We start from the raw sequence: 19044 nt of genomic DNA on the forward strand, positions 1-19044 counted from the left end.
TATACGCACTACAAAATTTCATCCTCTGTTCAAAATACGTCGCTTCCTGATATTATTTGTTCCCTTTATTTTACAATGATCAATTGGGACACATTAAGTATTGTAGATTTATTATTTACTGTTTGTAATTTTAATTAAAATATTTCAGCCTCTTCTTTCCTGCCGATTAGGGTGATATTCATGTGAAGAACAGCAAAGGCTGTTATTATGCTTTGCCACCCTCCCTCCAGTGCTTAAGATTGTGTTTTGTACACAACAGGAACTCAGTATGTGTTGAGTTTATATCATTTACATTTCAAATCGATTGCTCTAATTGATGGAATTCTGGCATATTTTAAAAAGTGAATGGTTTTATTTCTGTGATTTCATTAGATTTCCATCAGCTGTCTGGTATTTAAATGACTATTTGAAATGCACATATCCAACTGAATAAACCCCAAATTGTGTGATAAGAATATGCGTCTACAATAAAAACTTTTGGGGAAATAGGGTAAAGAAGTTCTGTTGTGACCTACTCTGCAACCCACTATTCATTAATTCTCACAATCCCCTTAGATCACTGAGATCAAGAATACTTAAAAGTAGCCTTTCAAGTACTGTTGAATCCCCACAGGTTTTACTTATACTGTGATGTTTTATTTTATTTTTTTTTAAGAACAACTTTTCCTTTCACTTTCCCGCAAAGTTTAATTCTTTTATTAAAAACACAAGAAAGCCCTCACTGTGGATATACATGCATATAGCCATTTTAACATTGTAAGGATGAAAGATTGTAAGGAAGTTCAGGCATGGTTCTCGCAGCTGGAGCGCTTGCGTCCAGAATGGGGGAGAGGCCGCGGCTCTAAGTCTAGAACATTTCCTCTAGGAGTCTTTCACATGGAGTTGTATCGTTTTTACTTCAAATGTGCACGTTAGCAATATAGAGAGGCTAGATAATCGCTTCTCGGCCTTTTGGCTAAGATCAAGTGTAGAGAGGTTAGATAAAATGTCTGAATGTTAATGGTTTAAATCGTGATTATTAATACGATTCTAGTGATTTCAAATCGGTGATGCAAATATATCGTTAACTTCACAACTTAAGTTTGGCTTATTATATTTTTGTGATTGCCTGGACACTTATATTTTACATTTTCTGCTTATTTTAACAAAGAAGAGACTTGTCCTAGACAGATGCAATTATTGACAGTTTCCGGTTTCTCAGTACTGGCTAGAAGTCATCCCCTCTTGCTAGAAGGATCCCCTCATGCGACGTTCATGAGGCTACCTTGCAAAGATTCTAGCAATTTAACTGCCTAAGAGGATTAGAAAAGGGGTCTGGGCTTGTTATAGTCTCAACCCACCCAGGTAATGAGAAAATACAGTGCGTGATCACATGCTTACGAAGCCGAATGGCTTATCCGTGACATGGATCCTTTCTACAAGTGACAATCCTCAGAAACCGCTAACTTTCCTAGCTCACCCTCCCCGCATTAAACGGAGAAAGAAACAGACACTTAGCAGTCATTTATATGTTCAATTTTCAGTTTAGAAAATATGGTTAAAATCCAAAGCAGTCTCCCCTAAATAGTAATTATAGGGACCCTTTCATTTTTTAATGAAAAAGATTAACAAAATGTCTAGTAATAAAGCATAATTGTGGTGAATATCATAGATTTATAATATGCCATAAGTTCCCAGAGCTTCTCCAATTATTGTCCAATATCACTTTGGAGATAGAATATTAAAAATAGATTTAGGAAAGAATAAAAAAGATAAGTGGGTGAAAGTCCATTCTAAGATATGCTTTTCTCAGATTTAGTAAGCAGTTTTGTTATATTTTGTCCTAAAGTCAGAAACCCAAGTACTACCAGAGGAATTGAGAAACCAGGTAAGCCTGATGCTAAGAGGAGAATGTGTTTGCCTTGTCATGATTTTTACTTGCTCACTTTGGAGAATGGCCTGGTGACATTCATATTCTAACTAGATGTTTCTGCCAAAAAGCTCCCGAAATCTGTGTATAAATGATTCCTGAAGTAAATGACTTTCAGGTGTGTTTTCTATCTTGTGACGCTGGGAGAATAAAAGAGCACATTTATGTTATTTTTCTCAAATCGAACCAAGGTAGTTATTTGTTGTGAATGATGCTTTTAGAATTGCACACTGGATTGCTTAGTATCACAGGACATAGGACACAGACAGCAGTGGAGCAAAACGCAACCAAAGTAATCAAAGTAAAGACGCAGAACTGTATGGCCACACTGGATAGGACCCATACCTTTTGCAACACTGGCAGGCTGTCCGTAGGGAAAGCCGCAGAAACAGAATTGTTTCCACAAATGTGCAGGTTCTTTAGGAGGCAACAATTGGGAGGTAACCCGAAAGCAAAAACCTTCTTCTTTTAAAGACAATGTTTGTGTTTCAACTTCAGAATGGCTCGTTGAAGAGAATAAACCACAAATTTAAAGAATTAAACGTTGTTTTCACAAATTTCATCATTGTATTCCATAGCAGAGTAAATATATCCACTTTTTCTAAGGCTTTTGCCTTGGAGACATACAACAAAGCAATGTTTTAAAGCCATGGTTTTCAAACTTTAATGTACCTTCAAACAGAAAGCTTGTTAACCTGCCCAGGTGATTCTGATTCAGAAGAATCAATTTATTGCTGATGTGGTTGTTTATCATGGCCATGATTTTCATTTAAATGACTATTAGCTACCTGGAATATTGAGTTGATTTTAAAGTTCTTAGGCCTGACTCTCTTTTGCTATTCAAATTGGGGCCTAGATACTGCATTTTAAAAAAAATATTTTATTGATTTATTTGACAGAGAGAGAGAGAGAGAGAGAGAGCACAAGCAGGGGGAGTATCAGGCAGAGGGAGAAGCAGACTCCCCGTTGAGCAGAGGGTCTGATGCGGGGCTCTATCCCAGGACTTTTGAATCATGACCTGAGCCAAAGGCAGACGCTTAACCAACTGAGCCACCCAGGCGCCCCTAGATACTGCATTTTATAAGCTCCCAGATGATGCTGGAGCTGCTGCTGTGAGCAAGTTTGAGTAGCAAGATCAAAAGGTCTTAGTGGTTAAAATTATATGCTGTTCAATTGATATAAATTTTCAGTTATGCAAGATGAAAAAGTTCTAGAGTTCTTCTGTACAACATTGTGCCTATAGTTAACAATACTATAGAGTACACTTAAAATTTTGTTGAAAAGGCAGATCCCCTGTTATGAATATTAATTTTTTTGCCACAATAAAAAAAAGAAATGAGTGAGTTGCAGGTCATTTTCTCCAGGGCTACAACTACATATTGATGTCTTATCTGTTCTTGTAACTTTCTTTTAGATTGGCAAAGTAAGCTGCCTCAATTTGCAGAACAGCTCTGTGTTCTAGTGACCATTTCCTAGAGGAGTTCTTAGAAATCTCCAGGCATAAACAAAAGAAGTCATATGATTTCAATATGGTAATTTAATCTGGGGAACATCGTTGCCCATTTCTTGCCTTTTTTTTTTTTTTCAGGTTGACTAGTGTCCCATTAGGAACACAAACCCTGAACATGTTGGTCGTGGTGGTAGGATTTACAGATCACTTGTTGATACAGATCAGAGTTCGAGTTCTCTATTTGGTGAGTAGCATATTTACAATACAAGTTTGTTCGCTCATTTGTTTTCAAGGAAGATTTTCTAGATTGGCAAAATCATTCCAAACTGTACAGAAAAAAAGACTAGTCTTGATATACTCTTAAAATGATAATGATATAGAGAGTAGATAGCTTCTTTTTTATTTTTTTAAATTTTAATTCCAATATAGTTAATATACAGTGTTATATTAGTTTCAGGTGACAAAATAGTGATATAACAATTGTATACATTGCTCAGTGCTCATGATGATAAGTGCATTCTTAATCCCCTTCGCCTACTTCACCTTCATCCCCCCACCCATCTCCCCTTTGGTAACCAACAGTTTGTTCTCTATAGTTAAGAGTCTGTTTTTTTGGTTTGTCTTTTTTTTACTTTGTTCATTTGTTTTGTTTCTTAAATTCCACATATGAGTGAAATCATATGGTATTTGTCTTTCTCTGACTGACTTATATTACTTAGCATTATACTCTCTAGAGCCATACAAGTTGTTGCAAGTGGTAAGATTTCATTCCTTTCTCTTTCTTTTCTTTTTTTTTTTTATGAGAGACAACGAGAGCAAGAATGCCAGTGCACTTGCCAGTGGAGGCGGGAGTGGACAGGGTGGGGGTGGACAGGGGTAGGGGCAGAGGGAGAGAGAGAATCTTAAGCTCCATGCAGGGCATGATCTCACAACCCTGAGATCATGACCTGAGCCAAAATCAAGAGTCAGATGCTTAACCAACTGAGGCACCCAGGTGCCCTGATTTCATTCTTTTTTAAAGCAATATTCTAGTGTGTGTGTGTGTGTGTGTATATATATATATATATATATCACACCTTTTTTATCTATTCATCTATCAATGGACACTTGGGTGGCTTCCATATCTTGCCTATTATAAATAATGCTGCAATAAACATAAGGGTGTATATATCTTTTTGAATTAGTGTTTTCATATTCTTTGGGTAAATACCCAGTAGTAGAATTACTGGATCAGATGATAATTCTATTTTTAATTTTTTAGGAAGCTCCATACTGTTTTCCAGAGTGGCTGCCCCTGTTTGCATTCCCACCAACAGTGCACAAGGGTTCCTGTTTCTCCACATCCTCTCCAACACTTGCTCTTTCTTATGTTTTTTGATTTTAGCCATTCTGACAGGTATGAGATGATACCTCATTGTAGTTTGGATTTGCATTTCCGTGATGATGAGTGATATTGAGCATCGTTTCATGTGTCTGTTGGCCATTTGTATGTCTCCTTTGGAGAAATACATGTTCATGTCTTCTGCCCATTTTTAACCGGATTATTGTGTGTGTATTGAGTCATATAAGTTTTTTTACATATTTTGGATACTCAGACTTTTTTGGATATACCATTTGCAGATACCTTCTCCCATTTAGTAGGTTATCTTTTGTTTTGTTGATTTTTGCCCTTGCTGTGCAGAAGCTTTTTATTTTGATGTAGTTCCCATAGTTTATTTTTGCTTTTATTTTCCTTGTCTCATGAGACATATCTAGAAAAATGTTGCTATGGCTAATGTCAGAGAAATTACTGCCTGTGCTCTCTTCTAGGACTTTTATGGTTTCAGGTCTCACATTTAGATCCTTATTCCATTTTGAATTTGTTTTTGTGTATGCTGTAAAAAGTGGTCCAGTTTCATTCTCTTGCATGTAGCTGTCCAGTTTTCCCAACACCATTTATTGAAGAGACTGTCCTATTCCCATTGCATATTCTTGCCTCCTTTGATTGACCATATAATCGTGGGTTTATTTCTGGGCTCTCTATTTTGTTCTTTTGATCTATTTGGCCATTTTGTGCCAGTACCATACTGTTTTGATTACTAAAGCTTTGTAACTTGAAATCTGAAACCATGATACCTCCCATTTTGTTCTTCTTTTCCAAGATTTCTTTGGCTACCTGGGGTCCTTTGTGGTTCCATACAAATTTTAGGATTATTTGTCTTAATTTTGTGAAAAATACTGTTGGTATTTTGATAAAGATTGGATTAAATCTATAGATTGCTTTGAGTACTATGGGACATTTTAACAATACTATTCTTCTAATCCATGAGCATGGGATGTCTTTCCATTTCTTTTTTTTTTTTTTAAAGATTTTATTTATTTATTTATTTGAGAAAGCGAGAATGAGAGAGAGAGAGAGCACATGAGAGGGGAGAGGGTCAGAAAGAGAAGCAGACTCCCCACTCAGCAGGGAGCCCGATGCGGGACTCGATCCCAGGACTCCAGGATCATGACCTGAGCCGAAGGCAGCTGCCGAACCAACTGAGCCACCCAGGCGCCCTGTCTTTCCATTTCTTCATGTCATCTTCAATTTCTTTCATCAATGTTTTATAGTTCAGAGTACAGGTCTTTTACCTCCTTGGTTAAGTTTATTCCCAAATTTATTCTTTTTGGTGCAATTATAAATGAGATTGTTTTCTTAATTTCTCTTTCAGGCACTTCATTATTAGTGTATAGAAATGCAATAGATTTCTGTATGTTGATTTTGTATCCCGTGACTTGCTGAATTCATTTATCAGTTCTAGTAGTTTTCTGGTGAAGTCTTTAGGGTTTTCTATAGAGAGTATCATGTCATCTGCACCTAGTGAAAATTTTATTTCTTCCTTACCAATTTGGATACATTTTACTTATTTTTGTTGTCTGATTGCTGTGGCTGGGACTTCTAGTACTATGTTGAATAAAAGTGGTGAGAGTGGACAGCCTTGTCTTGTTCTTGATCTTAGGAGAAAAGCTCTCCGTTTTTCCCCGTTGAGTATGATGTTAGCTGTGGGTTTTTCATAGATGGCCTTTATCATATTGTGGTATGTTCCCTCCAAACCTACTTTTTTGAGGGTTTTTGTCATGAATGGATGTTGTACTTTGTCAAATGCTTTTCCTGCACCTATTGAAATGATCGTGTAGTTTTATCCTGTCTCTTGTTTTTATTTTACTTTATTTATTTACTTTGGTGGGGGAGAGAGAGTAAGAGTACAAGAGCAGGGGGAGGGAGAAGCAGACTCCCCACTGAGCAGGGGCCTACTGCTGTGCTTATTCCCAGGATTCTGATATAGTGATCCGAGCCCAAGGCAGATAGTTAAATGACTGAGCAACTCAGGCACCCCTTATTTCCTTTCCTTAATTGCTTTGGGTTTTTTTTTTTGTTCTTTCCTAGCTCCTTTAGGTGTAATATTAGGTTGTTTATTTGAGATTTTTCTTGCTTCTTGAAGTAAACCTGTATTGCTATAAACTCCCCCCTTAGAACAGCTTTTGCTGCATCCCAGAGATTTTGGAATATTGTGTTTTCATTTTCATTTGTCTCCATGTATTTTTTTTTTTATTTCCTCTGATTTATTGGTTAACCCATTCATTGTTTAGTAACATGTTATTTAACCACCATCTATTTGTGTTCTTTCCAGATTTGTTCCTGTGATTGACTTTTAGTTTCATAGAGTTGTGGTTGGAAAACATGCATAATAGGACTTCAATTTGAATTTGTAGACACTTATTTTATGGTCTAATATGCGATATGTTTTGTAGAATGTTCCATGTTCACTTGAAAAGAATGTGTATTCTGCTGTTTCAGGATGGAATGTTCCGAAGTTATTTATTAGATCCTTCTGGTCCAATGTGCCATTCGAATACACTGTTTCCTGGAGACGCCTGGGTGGCTCAGTGGGTTAAGCAGCTGCCTTCGTCTCAGGTCATGATCCTGGGGTCCTGGGATTGAGTCTCCCATCGGGCTCCGTGCTCAGCAGGAAGTCTGCTTCTCCCTCTGCCTGCCGCTCCCCCTGCTTGTGCTCTCTCTCTCTCTCTGACAAATAACTAAAATTTAAAAAACAAAAAACAAAAAACAATAAAAACTGTTTCCTGGTTGATTTTCTGTTTGGATGATCTATCCATTGATGTAAATAGGGTGTTAAAGTCTCCTACACTTACTGTATTGCTATCAATTAGTTCCTTTATATTTGTTTTTAGCTGCTTTATGTAGTTGGGTGCTCTCACGTTGGGTGCATAAATATTTGCAATTGTTATATCTTCTTGTTGGATTGTCCCCTTTGTGTTTATATAGTGTCCTTTCTCTCTTGCTATAGTCTATTTTGTCCAATATAAGTGTTGCTACTCCAGTTTTCTTTTCACTTTCATTTGCATGATAAATGCTCCTCCATCCCTTCACTTTCAATTTGCATGTGTCCTTAGGTCTGAAATGGGTCTCTTGTAGGCATCATATAAATGGGTCTTGCTTTTTTTTATCCATTCAGTCACCCTATGTGATTTGATTGGAGCATTTAGTCCATTTACATTCAAAGTAATTATTGATAAGTATGTACTTACTGCCATTTTGTTACTTGTTTTTGTGGTTGTTTTTGTAGTTCTTCTGTGTTCTTTTCTTGCTCTCTTCTCCCACTGTTTGCTGGCTTTCTTTAGTGATATACTTGAATTCCTCTCTCTTTATTTTTTGCATATTTATTACTATTTTCGATTTGCTGTTACCATTAGATTTATATATAACATCCTTGCATGTAGCAGTTTACATTAAGTTGATGGTCACTTAAAATTGAACCCATTTTTTATGCCTCTCCCCCATCACATTTTAGGTATATGGTATTATATTTTACATCCTTTTATTTTGTGAATCCTTTGACTAATTTTTATGGATTACTTATTTTTACTGCTTCAGTGCTTCCTACTTTTCTTACTTCTACTTATGATCTTTCCTTTCCTCTCAGAGTCCCTTTAACATTTCTTGAAGGGCTGGATTAGTGGCCATGAACTCTTTTAACATTTTTTTGTCTGGGAAACTATCTCTCCCATTCTGAATGATAACCTTGCCACATAGAGTGTTCTTGGCTGCAGGGTTATTTGTTTGTTTGTTTTGTTTTGTTTTTTTTCTTTCATCATTTTGAATATATCATGCCACTATCTTCTGGCCTGCAAAATTTCTGCTGAGAAACCAGCTGATAGCCTTATGGGGTTTTCCTTGTGTCTAACTATTTTCTTTTTTCTTGCTGCTTTTAAACTTCTCTCTTTATTCCTACTTTATGCCATTTTAATTACTATGTGTCTTGTTGTGGACCTATGAGGGTTGATTTCATTGAGGGTGGTCATCTTTTTATTAGACACAAAAAGGCAAAGCTACTTTTAGAGAAGACAACTGAAAATTAGAAAATTTAACTAAAATTTTGAATAGCCACTCAAATATATACTGCAAAAGCTGATTTTAAAAGAAAACACAGGACATAAATATGTATACATGGAGGTTTTAAACAACATATACTTAGAGGCTAGCACTGTACATGTGTCACACATGATGCTGAGTGAGAAATCATTATAAAGAGATCCATCCAAGATTGTTGTGGCCAAAAGTCTGTTTAATGCTATCACACAAGTTCCACAGAACTTGCAATGGTTTCCATGATTCTGGCCAATGGGGAAAATCAGTTTTCAATTTGGCTGCCAATCAGGAAGTTAGTTGGTTCTCAAAACATTATAAAACTTAGCTTCTTTCCCTGTAGTATGATCAGACTCATAGACTAAGAAACATTGAGATATAGGAGATAGGCAGGAAGCCAATATGCCTCATAAACGTAAGCAGAAAAGCACAAGCCAGCAGAAATGAAACCAGTGTGAGACACAGAGAAGACAGAAGAACTTGGAAGGAAGCAGAGGAATACTCGTGGAAGAAGAATGGAAAAAATGTTCCCAGCAATAGTGGCCTATTCTAGGTTTTTAGTGAGTGACTTGGAAATAGAGATTGATACTAGGATGGAATTATTTAGCAGTCAAATTATGTTAAGAGTACTTAGGCTTAAATTAACTGCACCACAATATATATGTTTCTGATTTCATGTTGTGTTTTAAATCACTTGGATTAAATCATTTATGTTCATAAAGTTCTGACTTAAAGAAATCTCATGTAATGTATACATATTTAGATAGCCATTAGATATTGCCTACCTTTAGCAGTTGAATTTTTGTGGGAGAAATTAACAGCTCTCTGTATAGAATGTTTTTGCTATAAATTTTGATTTGTAATTTCTGCTTTCATATGTTATCATAATAAGGTAAAAATTATGGTTTTGTGAAGAATTTTTAGATTTCCCTCTAATGTCAATGTATTCCCAGGTTTAGCTGTGCTTTCTTTTTGAATCTAAGGAGAGAGCTCCCTTACCAGTTGTTATTTCTGATTATGTAAATCTTTAAAAAAAAAAAAACTCACTTATATTGTAACTCTTACCTTATACTCTTGCTCTCAGTAGACATCTTGAAGTTGGTAGCACAGGTACTAAAAATATGCTTCCTCCAGGAAATTTTCCTAGATTTATAAAGCCCGGCCTTACCCCAAATTTGCAGAAAATGCATCCTAATCTTTCCCTCTCATCTTCATGTAATCTTGTCTCCCTGAGGACAATGAGCTGTCACTTCCACCTCATGCCTTTCCTACCCCATTGCCTTTTTTAGGTCATTATTCCTGACAATGGAAATCTTGTGTACAGAACTATAGAAAATACCGCTCTACAATATCAATCCACTATTCTTATATTGATGAATCCATATAAAATTCCTCAAAAAATATTATCTTTTAATCACAAAGTCAAAAAATAAACTAACTAAAAATAAGTAAAACAAAATAAATGTACAGAAAGAACGCATCCAATAGGCCTACCTACACTTAGTGTAGGTAGGTTTATGTATATTAAATAGGCCTATATACTATATACATATACATTATACATTAAAAATGTAGGGAGGTTTAATGACATTGAATTTATAAAATTGACCATCGCCTTGAAAACAAGTAGCAGAGCGACCAACTGTCTTATCTTGCTCAGGATGGATGGTGTTTCTCTGGACACAGGACTTTCAGTGTGAAAATCAGTACAGTCCTTGAGTAAACTAAGAGAGCTGGTCACCTAAATGGGTATGAGCAGTTTGAATTTCTGGGGCCTGTTTTCCTTACATCTTTAGCAGGTAAATTATATTTTTCTAATTTTGAGCTTTGTTCCATTTGAACAAAAGGAAAAGAGTAGGATAACAAATGATTTACTTTGAAAAGTTAATGAGAAGGAAGAGAAATATTTGAAAATCCCATCAGAGTGACTCATTCAGTTCTTGTGTCTATTGTGCTGGTGTTTTTTTGTTTATTTGTTTTTTTGACGATGTTAATAGGTTTGGTTCTATAAGAACTAAATCACTGCATTTGTCTGTAAGGTTTAATTACCTTTTATCAAAAAGAAGCCCTGCTGTTAGGGCATCTGGTCAGTCTCTCATCTTTATAAAGCAAAGGGAATACAGGATTCCAGCCACACATCTCGGGGCCCAGCTGGTTCAGTAACATGGCGTTGTCATTCCGCACAGCAACTGTGTTACTTTGTAATTAAAACTCTGGTGAGTAAGCCTGTCAGGCTCAGTAACTTGTAGATCATGAAAGAAAAGAAATCAAGAGAGATTTACTTCACTACATGAGTCAAATAGCTAAGAAAGAAATTGAACAAAGATGTAACTGTGAAAGTGCACTTACCTTTCAGTGTTGTTTCTTAGAGTCACAATGATTTATTTGAGCTTGCCAGGATATTCCTTTTTTAAAAGACCTCATTTACTAACAGTGTGGGATTTTCCAAGTTTTTCACTCCCCTCAGATTGCATTTTCATTTGCTCTAGCAATAAAGCTCTCTAATGCAGAGACATCGCAATTGAACTCAGTGTGGGAGTGTCTCCAAGGCAGGGAAATTCCCATATATCTTTTTGTCTCATATGGAACATTTTCAGAGTCTTCAGGTCCTCAAAATGGAGAACAATTTGGCACTCATTGCAATTTATTATTGCTATTGACCTCCTTTGCTGTTTTGGTTCAGTTGAGAAAGCTGTGTAACTGGTTTTATTTTTTTAACAGACCAGGTTAAATACCCATAATAACTTATCAGGAAAAATCTGTAATTGGACTTCAACATTTGTTTGTCACTCCAGATCCTGATGGAGTAAATTTTATTTCCTTATTTTGAACTTGGGGAACCTTGACATTTTAGACCTGGAATTCAAAGCTTCAAGCAGCATAGCCCCACTAGAAATAGGGGCACTATATAGTTTATTGTTAAGAGTGAAATGGGACATTATTAATAATTATGCTTGGATACCTGGTGAAAACCACATTTATCCCAGACACACTTGAACTTGTAGTCATACTTAAGAGTCTCTAGGGAGAGTATCATGGTGCTCAATTCCAAACTGGATTAAAGTACGTACCAAGAAAAGAAAGGGAAGTCAAGGAATCAGTATTCATAGCTACCAAGTGTACCCATAAACCTGATCCTACAAGGCAGGGGTATGGTGAAAACTCCATCTTCAAAATACTCTCAGCTGGAGGGAATGAAGAAAAGAAAATGTTCATGTAACAAGTGTTTACCAGTTACTTTATCGTGTTCTGGAATAGGACTATTATGGTGAGCCAAAATAGAGTCCTTGCCTTCACAGAGATTATAATTTTGTAAGTAAGACATGAATCAATGAAATAATCAAAAAAATAAATGTATGATTACAAAATGAGTTTTAAAAATATAAATAGCAGTATACCATCAGAGAGAGCCCCAATAAATCTGGTGTTCTAGGAAAGGTATATATATATATATATATATATATATTTTTTTTTTTTTTTTTTTTTTTTTTTTTAATTGGAGTCAAGTGGTTGGGGAGGTAATCATTTTAGGTGAGAACAGCAAAGGCCTTCTTGGCCAGGCTTGGATTCTGCTCACTGGGAGCAGCTCCCCTATCCATTCTTCCCCATGGCTCTGGGTTCTGCTCACCCGCTTTTCAATTTTCCTTCATGTTTATGTCTGAAGAGAGAGTAGAAAATATGTCTTCCTCCAGGACTGAGGAAATTTCTCAGCCTGCTTTCAGTCAGTACAAAGTTGGGAATGTAAAATTTGTTTTGTGAATTATTCTTTTAGCCTGATGGTTCTTTTGACCATACAGTTCTCTTATGATCTTGAGTCAGCTTTTTATTTATTTGGTTACAATCAGATCTGCATATAAATGGCCCAAATCCACATTTTTTTAATAAGACAAGCCTCTCTCTGTCTCTCTCTCTATATTTTGCTGGTGATTTAAGTCTATCAATTTTCTTAAGATAGGTGCACTTTTAGTTTCTTACTTGAGCCATTTTCACCAATTGAAAAGATTCACTGGGTGCCTAGATTCCCAAGGATTTTCTTTTCTCTCTCTTTCTCTTTCTTTTCTGTGTTGTTACAAGTGTGCCTTGTTTTGCTCCTTATTTTCAAGGAGACTGTTTTAACCAGCCATTGTTTTTCAAAGGACTTCTTAGTTTTATCTTTTACTTGTTGAAAATGACAACCAGTTGCATCTTCTAATCTACACTTTCTAGCATTTCAGAACTTTCTCAATTGTCTTCCAAATGCATTTAAAATCTGGCAAAGTCTTTCTTGAACTCATTTCATTTTGTAGTGCCTTGTCAAATGCAACCAAGTCAAGCTATTAATATCTTATTTTCCCACTTCTACAACCAAAGCCAAAATGTATGTTAGGTACACTATCTGCTTTCTAAGATATAGCACATGATAGTTTTACCAATTGTTTTGCCACTGCAAACATATATCATCATCTTTCCAGCCTTTGTTAATAACTTCCTCACCACGCACTCCAGAGTCAATATTTTGTTTTTGTTTTTGTTAGAGCAGAATTTCACTTTTGGGTACCACTTTCTGCCTAATTAGCTTAGCTGAATTATGCTGTGATAATAAATGACACCCCAAATCTCAGTGGCTTAACAGCAACCATTTATTTCTTACTCATGCTACTTGTTCATTATGGGTCAGTTCAGTTCTTCACTCCAGAGACCAGAGTAATGGAGCATCCCTTATCTTGGATATGGACATGTTGAATAGTGGATTAACCAATGGTTCTTAACGTCTCTCTGGGAAGTGTCACTTGCCACTTACTCTCATATTTCATTGGCCAGATCAACAGAGTGGGGTGATTATTTCTTCATCAGAAAGGATCTTCCAAAAAAAAAAAGCTTCAAATTTTGGAAAAATCAGGCCATGGGTCGCTAACTGCCCTTCCCCCCCAAATCTCTCCAGGCACCTACTTCATCCCATGCTCTTCCTTAGGGAACTTCCCCGCTCTGTATTTTTTTGTTCAACAAGAAAGTGTCCAAAATATTATGGATGGGTTATAAAAGAATATATTTAATATATAAAAAAAATCACCGTGTCTATTTACCAGTAGTCCAGCTTCCTATTAGAAGATAAAGAACTAGAAAAGTAGATGGATTAATATTGTTTTATTCTTTTTCCACAACCTTATAGACTCTAAATGACTGGGTAGATTTATATGTTTAATATATTCTTAGAGAAGAACAAATATGATTCATGCATTTTGATAAGAAAATATAAATAAAAGGAAGAAAAAAGGAATATAGTTAAATACAATATGAACCATATTTCATCAAACTAAATGAGTGACAATTTATAATTTTATACATATATTTGTATAACTATTTCCATCACTTTTAAATTAATGAGAGAGGATGCAGCATGACACAAATGTTTGGATTTGGAATCATAGGGTTGTAGAACTTAATCCTAGTTTTTGTATTTACTAACTGCGTACTTGGGGCAAATTATTTATGAAACCAATATGAACCACTACACAAATTGAGGCTAAGAGAAGGGATAAGAATTCTTGTAAAGCTTATTCATTTCATCGTTCTAATTAACCATTTAGTTCACCTCACATTTTTATCAGGATGCTACCTTTGAGCCATTACTCCTCATCTTTCCCAGTTACCAGTCCAAAGAATTTCCACATTAATCTTACAGGGAACTAGAATCTAGTCAGTTTCCTAGTGTTATCACTCTTGAAGGTTTTCTCCTAATTATTCAATTGGTGATGCCTTTCCATGATTCTTGAAGGTGTGGTTAACTTAGAGACCTTCCCAGAGCTCACTTGTTCATCTAAGGATAGCTATCCCACTCCCTCAGGACTAAGCCTGATAAAGAGGGACTACACTTGGATCCTAGAGTCAAAACTCTCAGTTCATACACATTGCACCTATTAGGGACTCATCAGCCATGGGAGTGTGAATTTTGGACAAGTTCCAGCATCCTCTACATCAAAGACAGAATTGAATCCCTTTGTTTCCCTGAAAATCAATTCATTTCAGAGATAAGAAAATTTCTTTCTTTCTCTCTTTCTTTTCTATAAAGGAATCAAAACTAAAACTAAGAGGTTTTGTTATTATCTCTTTTCTGAGCACCTATCTTCAGAAGTTTAAAGATGATTTTGTAGCTTAACATTGAAAAACTTGAACTGGCAATTTTCTCACTGAAGAAGAGAGGAAGAAAATTAATCTCTGGTAAAATACTCTTCCATTTAAGCACTACACTATTTTTAGTCAGCCTGACCATCAGTTTCTCACTATAAAAAATGGGAGTGAAATATTTACTTTTTATTGTAAATTTAGAATACATAATACACGTAAATCATACAGTTCTTGTGTAGTTCATTTTGATTGCTCAAGAATTTTTGGAAGGTATTGTTTCAGTAAAGTTATAGTCATAAAGATACATATGTATATGAAAGTCAAAGAAATGGTAAATATTCAGGGAAGGTTAGAAATGTAATAATTCCAGGCCACAGAAGAATTAGGACCCATGAAAAATTCAAATATTGCCTTTCTTATGACTCACATATTGTTTATAAAGTTTCTTTATTCTCTACTTGTCCTACTGCTACTGGATACCTTGCTCTCTCTCTTAATTTTGTATAACTTGTCTCTACCTCTGAGCTCCTTCTTCCTCAGAACTTCTACTTCATCTTTCATATATGCCTTTATTCTTTGTAATTTCATCATTCAAACATGCCACAGCCATGGAATAGTTTTCACACAATTACTAAGCTCACAAATTTTCTCTCTTTGCTTTAATTTATGGCAAAATCACTGGAAAATTCTGCACTGACTTCTCCAATAATATCTTCACCTCAGAGCTCTTTACACCTCCACACTGGTAGTGACCGTCTCATACGTTGGACAAGTCTAATGTAGCTACAAGATTAAAGGACAGTGTCTGGAACATTTTAAGTGGTCAGCATCTATTTATTGAATGAAGGACACTTTGGGGGAAAGTTTTCTTTCTTCTTGGACCAAAAAAAAAAAAAAAAAAAGGAGAGATGGGGCGCCTAGGTGGCTCAGTTGGTTAAGCATCTGACTCTTGATTTCGTCTCAGGTCATGATCTCCTGATTGTGGGATGGAGTCACATGATAGAGTCTGTGCTGGGTGCTGAGTCTGTCTCAGATTCTCTCTCCCTCTCCTTCACCCTCTGACCCTCTCTGCTTACTCACTCTCTCTCTCTCAAATACAACTTTTTAAAAAGGAGAGAGAGGCGGGGGGGTGGGTCAGGAGTGAAAAGAAACTGGATTCTCTACCTGGGATCTTATTTCAAAAACAGGAAGAACCAGTGTAATGGGGCAATAGGAAGAAGGGGGATTGGAAGATTGTTTGGAAATGCCATGGGAATAGAGCCATGGGAAATAGCATTTCCACGTTTTCCAGAGAATGGTACACACTGGGGAAGCTGGAATCTGGGCATTAAGCAAAAGAAGAATGAAAAAAAGCTTGGCACAAAGGGATTCCTGTGAAACATACAGCTGGTCTTGACTAATGAGGAGATAACATATTAAGAATTGGTTGGATGGCTAACAGCCAGGCAGTGACTGGTCACTGAGAAAACTAACACTGAGGGCGGAGGGTCCTGAGGGGTTTTGTTGGATTGTTTTTTTAATGCAGTAGTAGAAAAACACCTTCTATTTCTTTTGTGGAGATGTACCAAGTGGCAGAGACAAGTTGGAAACCATATATACAAGATGGAATGGTTCCGCATTTGACATTTTACAGCATCTCTTCTCCTTTTCCTCACCATCTTCCCTAGAAGCAACTCCACCTCACAGGAAGGGGAGGCAAATGTGTGAAGTGACAGGCAATTTCAACTGAAGAGACACCTTATAAATAAAAGCATAAAGTTGTTCAGCACTCTAATTTTATTTTGTGGAACTACAAGTCAGCTTTGAACTCATGAAAGAGAAGACTTCAAGTCATCCTTGACATTTCTTCTTTTATTTTTCTAATTTTGTGTGTGTAAAATAGTGCCATGTAGAATTTTGCCAGGAGCTTTAATCAAGCAGTTTTTGGCAATTTCCAGAACTGATCCTTTGCTGCCATTGAAAAACCAGGGTACAGATGAATGTTTCCAGTCCTCTGGCATGTCTCCATTCCATAAGCATTTTATTCACAGATTCTTTAAAGTCCCGGAAAATAATTTGGGTAGGCCTGGCACCATGAAATTCTTTAAAGTATCCAAATGACTCTTTTATGGTCTCATGGTCTATCTTGTTTTTGTGTTTCTTTTCCTTTCTCTTTGATGTTGCTCTAATCTCTAGATTATACATGTCATCTTCTAGTTTATAGATAGACACTTCAGTTAAGAATTCATGTTAAGTTTTCTACATAAACCCATTCTTTTCATTTATATAAAATAAATAATATAGTATTTGCTATTTATACTTTTCATGATCCTCCATGTACATCTCCATGTGACTTCTCTGCCTATATCATCCTGCTTAAGTATAATTTATTTCCTATCAGAGAAATCATAACTTACCGTGCAGTGATGACTCACAGTCACAGAAGGACTATCAAGTGGCTTTTGTTTTGGTTTTGGTTTTGTTTGTTTGTTTGTTTGTTTGTTTTTAATTCCTGGGATTATGCTAGACTTGACTCTCCTTTCTTGTGTTAGAACTTTTTCTTAGTTTTAGAGGGTAGCCTCTGCATATTAGATTCTTGATGGGTTGGCAAACTCTGAGAAGAGTTAGAATTTGCTTCCTAGCAATACTTTGTGAACAATATGGGTATCCTGACGTGGGGGGAGAGTGAGCAAGGGGGAGGTGATATTTGTCAAAGAACAGTTTTCCCTGGAGCTTACATGCTGTTTCCCATCAGTGCTTAAAACCAGCAGGGTTTTTAGAACTAGTTACAGTGTTGCAGATGTTTCCAGCCATTAACATATGGTTCAAATACCATTGTGGTAGGATTTGCTACAGATATATTTTTGTCTTGCAAACTGGAAGTTAAATGTCTTTCCATTAATCCACCAATGTGATATTTATTTGTCCCCAGAAAAACCAAAGATTTAGTTTGCTACACTTTGTACTCAAACACAGAGAGGTGACAAGGTTTGACACGTGTCAGTTCTTTCCACACCAAGTATGTAAGAAGATTCCCCAGGAAATTGTTAGCTGAGTACTACATCTATTTGTGAAGTGGATGATAAACTATTGTTCCTCTTGTTTCATGACCACTAGGGAGATGAATGCAATTTGCACAGTGCAATGGTAATAACTAATGTGACATTTTCAAAGGAATCTAATCATGGATTCTAAATATTCATACCCAGGGCCTCTGCTGAGAGGTTTTTTTCCTTTGAAAAAGTGCTCTTTGAATAGACAAACATATTGTATGCCTTCAGATAGGTAAATATTACATTTTTAAACATATGGTTTGTGGAGCACTCTTCCTGTAAGTTACTTTGGAACATTTAGTGCTAGTCATCAAAATCGTATAATTAGGTGACCATACAATTTATTATGTAAACTTTTGAGAGTAGAAGATACTATTAATAATTACATAGAAGCAAGAATCTTAAACTGGTACTGTCTTGGGTAAACTAAGAAGTATATTCAGTCTACACATAATGGATTTTTAAAATTATTAACGTGGTAAACTAATTATTTTTGGAAGAAGTGAAACTCATAAATTACCAGAGAGCTAGAAATTCATTGTGATCTGATGAGGAGAGGTAAAATCTCAGTTTTGCATTTATGGGAGCCCATTGGGAAAGAAAGATTTATAATATTTACATATCCTTATATGTGCTCTAAAGAATTTCATTGGTATTTCAGGCTGGAGTCTATATGTTTAGGATCATTGACGGGGTGAGATCATTCCACTCTCCTCACTGTCCTTGGCAACTGGCTATCAGTATGAAACTTGGTGGATATTTTCTGTCTCAAGGCATTTTATTTCCAGAGACCTGTATGCTAGATTATTCAAAGGAAAAAAAAAATTAGGAAATAGTATCGATACGAAGAAAAAGATGCTTTCCATTTACTTCTTTCATCTTTTTTTTTTTTTTTTTCAGTTTATGTTATGGGAGAATTTGAATTTTTAATGTGACTTAACCCTAAGGAATCCTGCCTGGGAAATAGCCAGAAGGTGTATGCTGTTTGTACAAGTTATTTAGTATCAAGAAGGGCAGCGTGTATATCCTGACCTAGCTCTATTAATTTGCCTTGAGGCTAGCCAAGAGAGTATGCATTTGAAGGAGATAAAAATTTCCTCTTCCAGAATCATTTCAGATTAAGGGACATGTCTAGTTTGGA

General features: G+C 36.0%; 1 pseudogene; it reads left to right on the plus strand.

Annotated features, from left to right (window-relative positions):
- The first annotated feature begins 935 nt into the window (after positions 1-935).
- On the plus strand, positions 936-1080 carry LOC113928197 (annotated as a pseudogene).
- The last annotated feature ends 17964 nt before the right edge of the window (positions 1081-19044 follow it).

This window comes from Zalophus californianus, chromosome 7, assembly GCF_009762305.2.
Source record: "Zalophus californianus isolate mZalCal1 chromosome 7, mZalCal1.pri.v2, whole genome shotgun sequence".
In the NCBI taxonomy this organism is placed as follows: Eukaryota; Metazoa; Chordata; class Mammalia; order Carnivora; family Otariidae; genus Zalophus; species Zalophus californianus.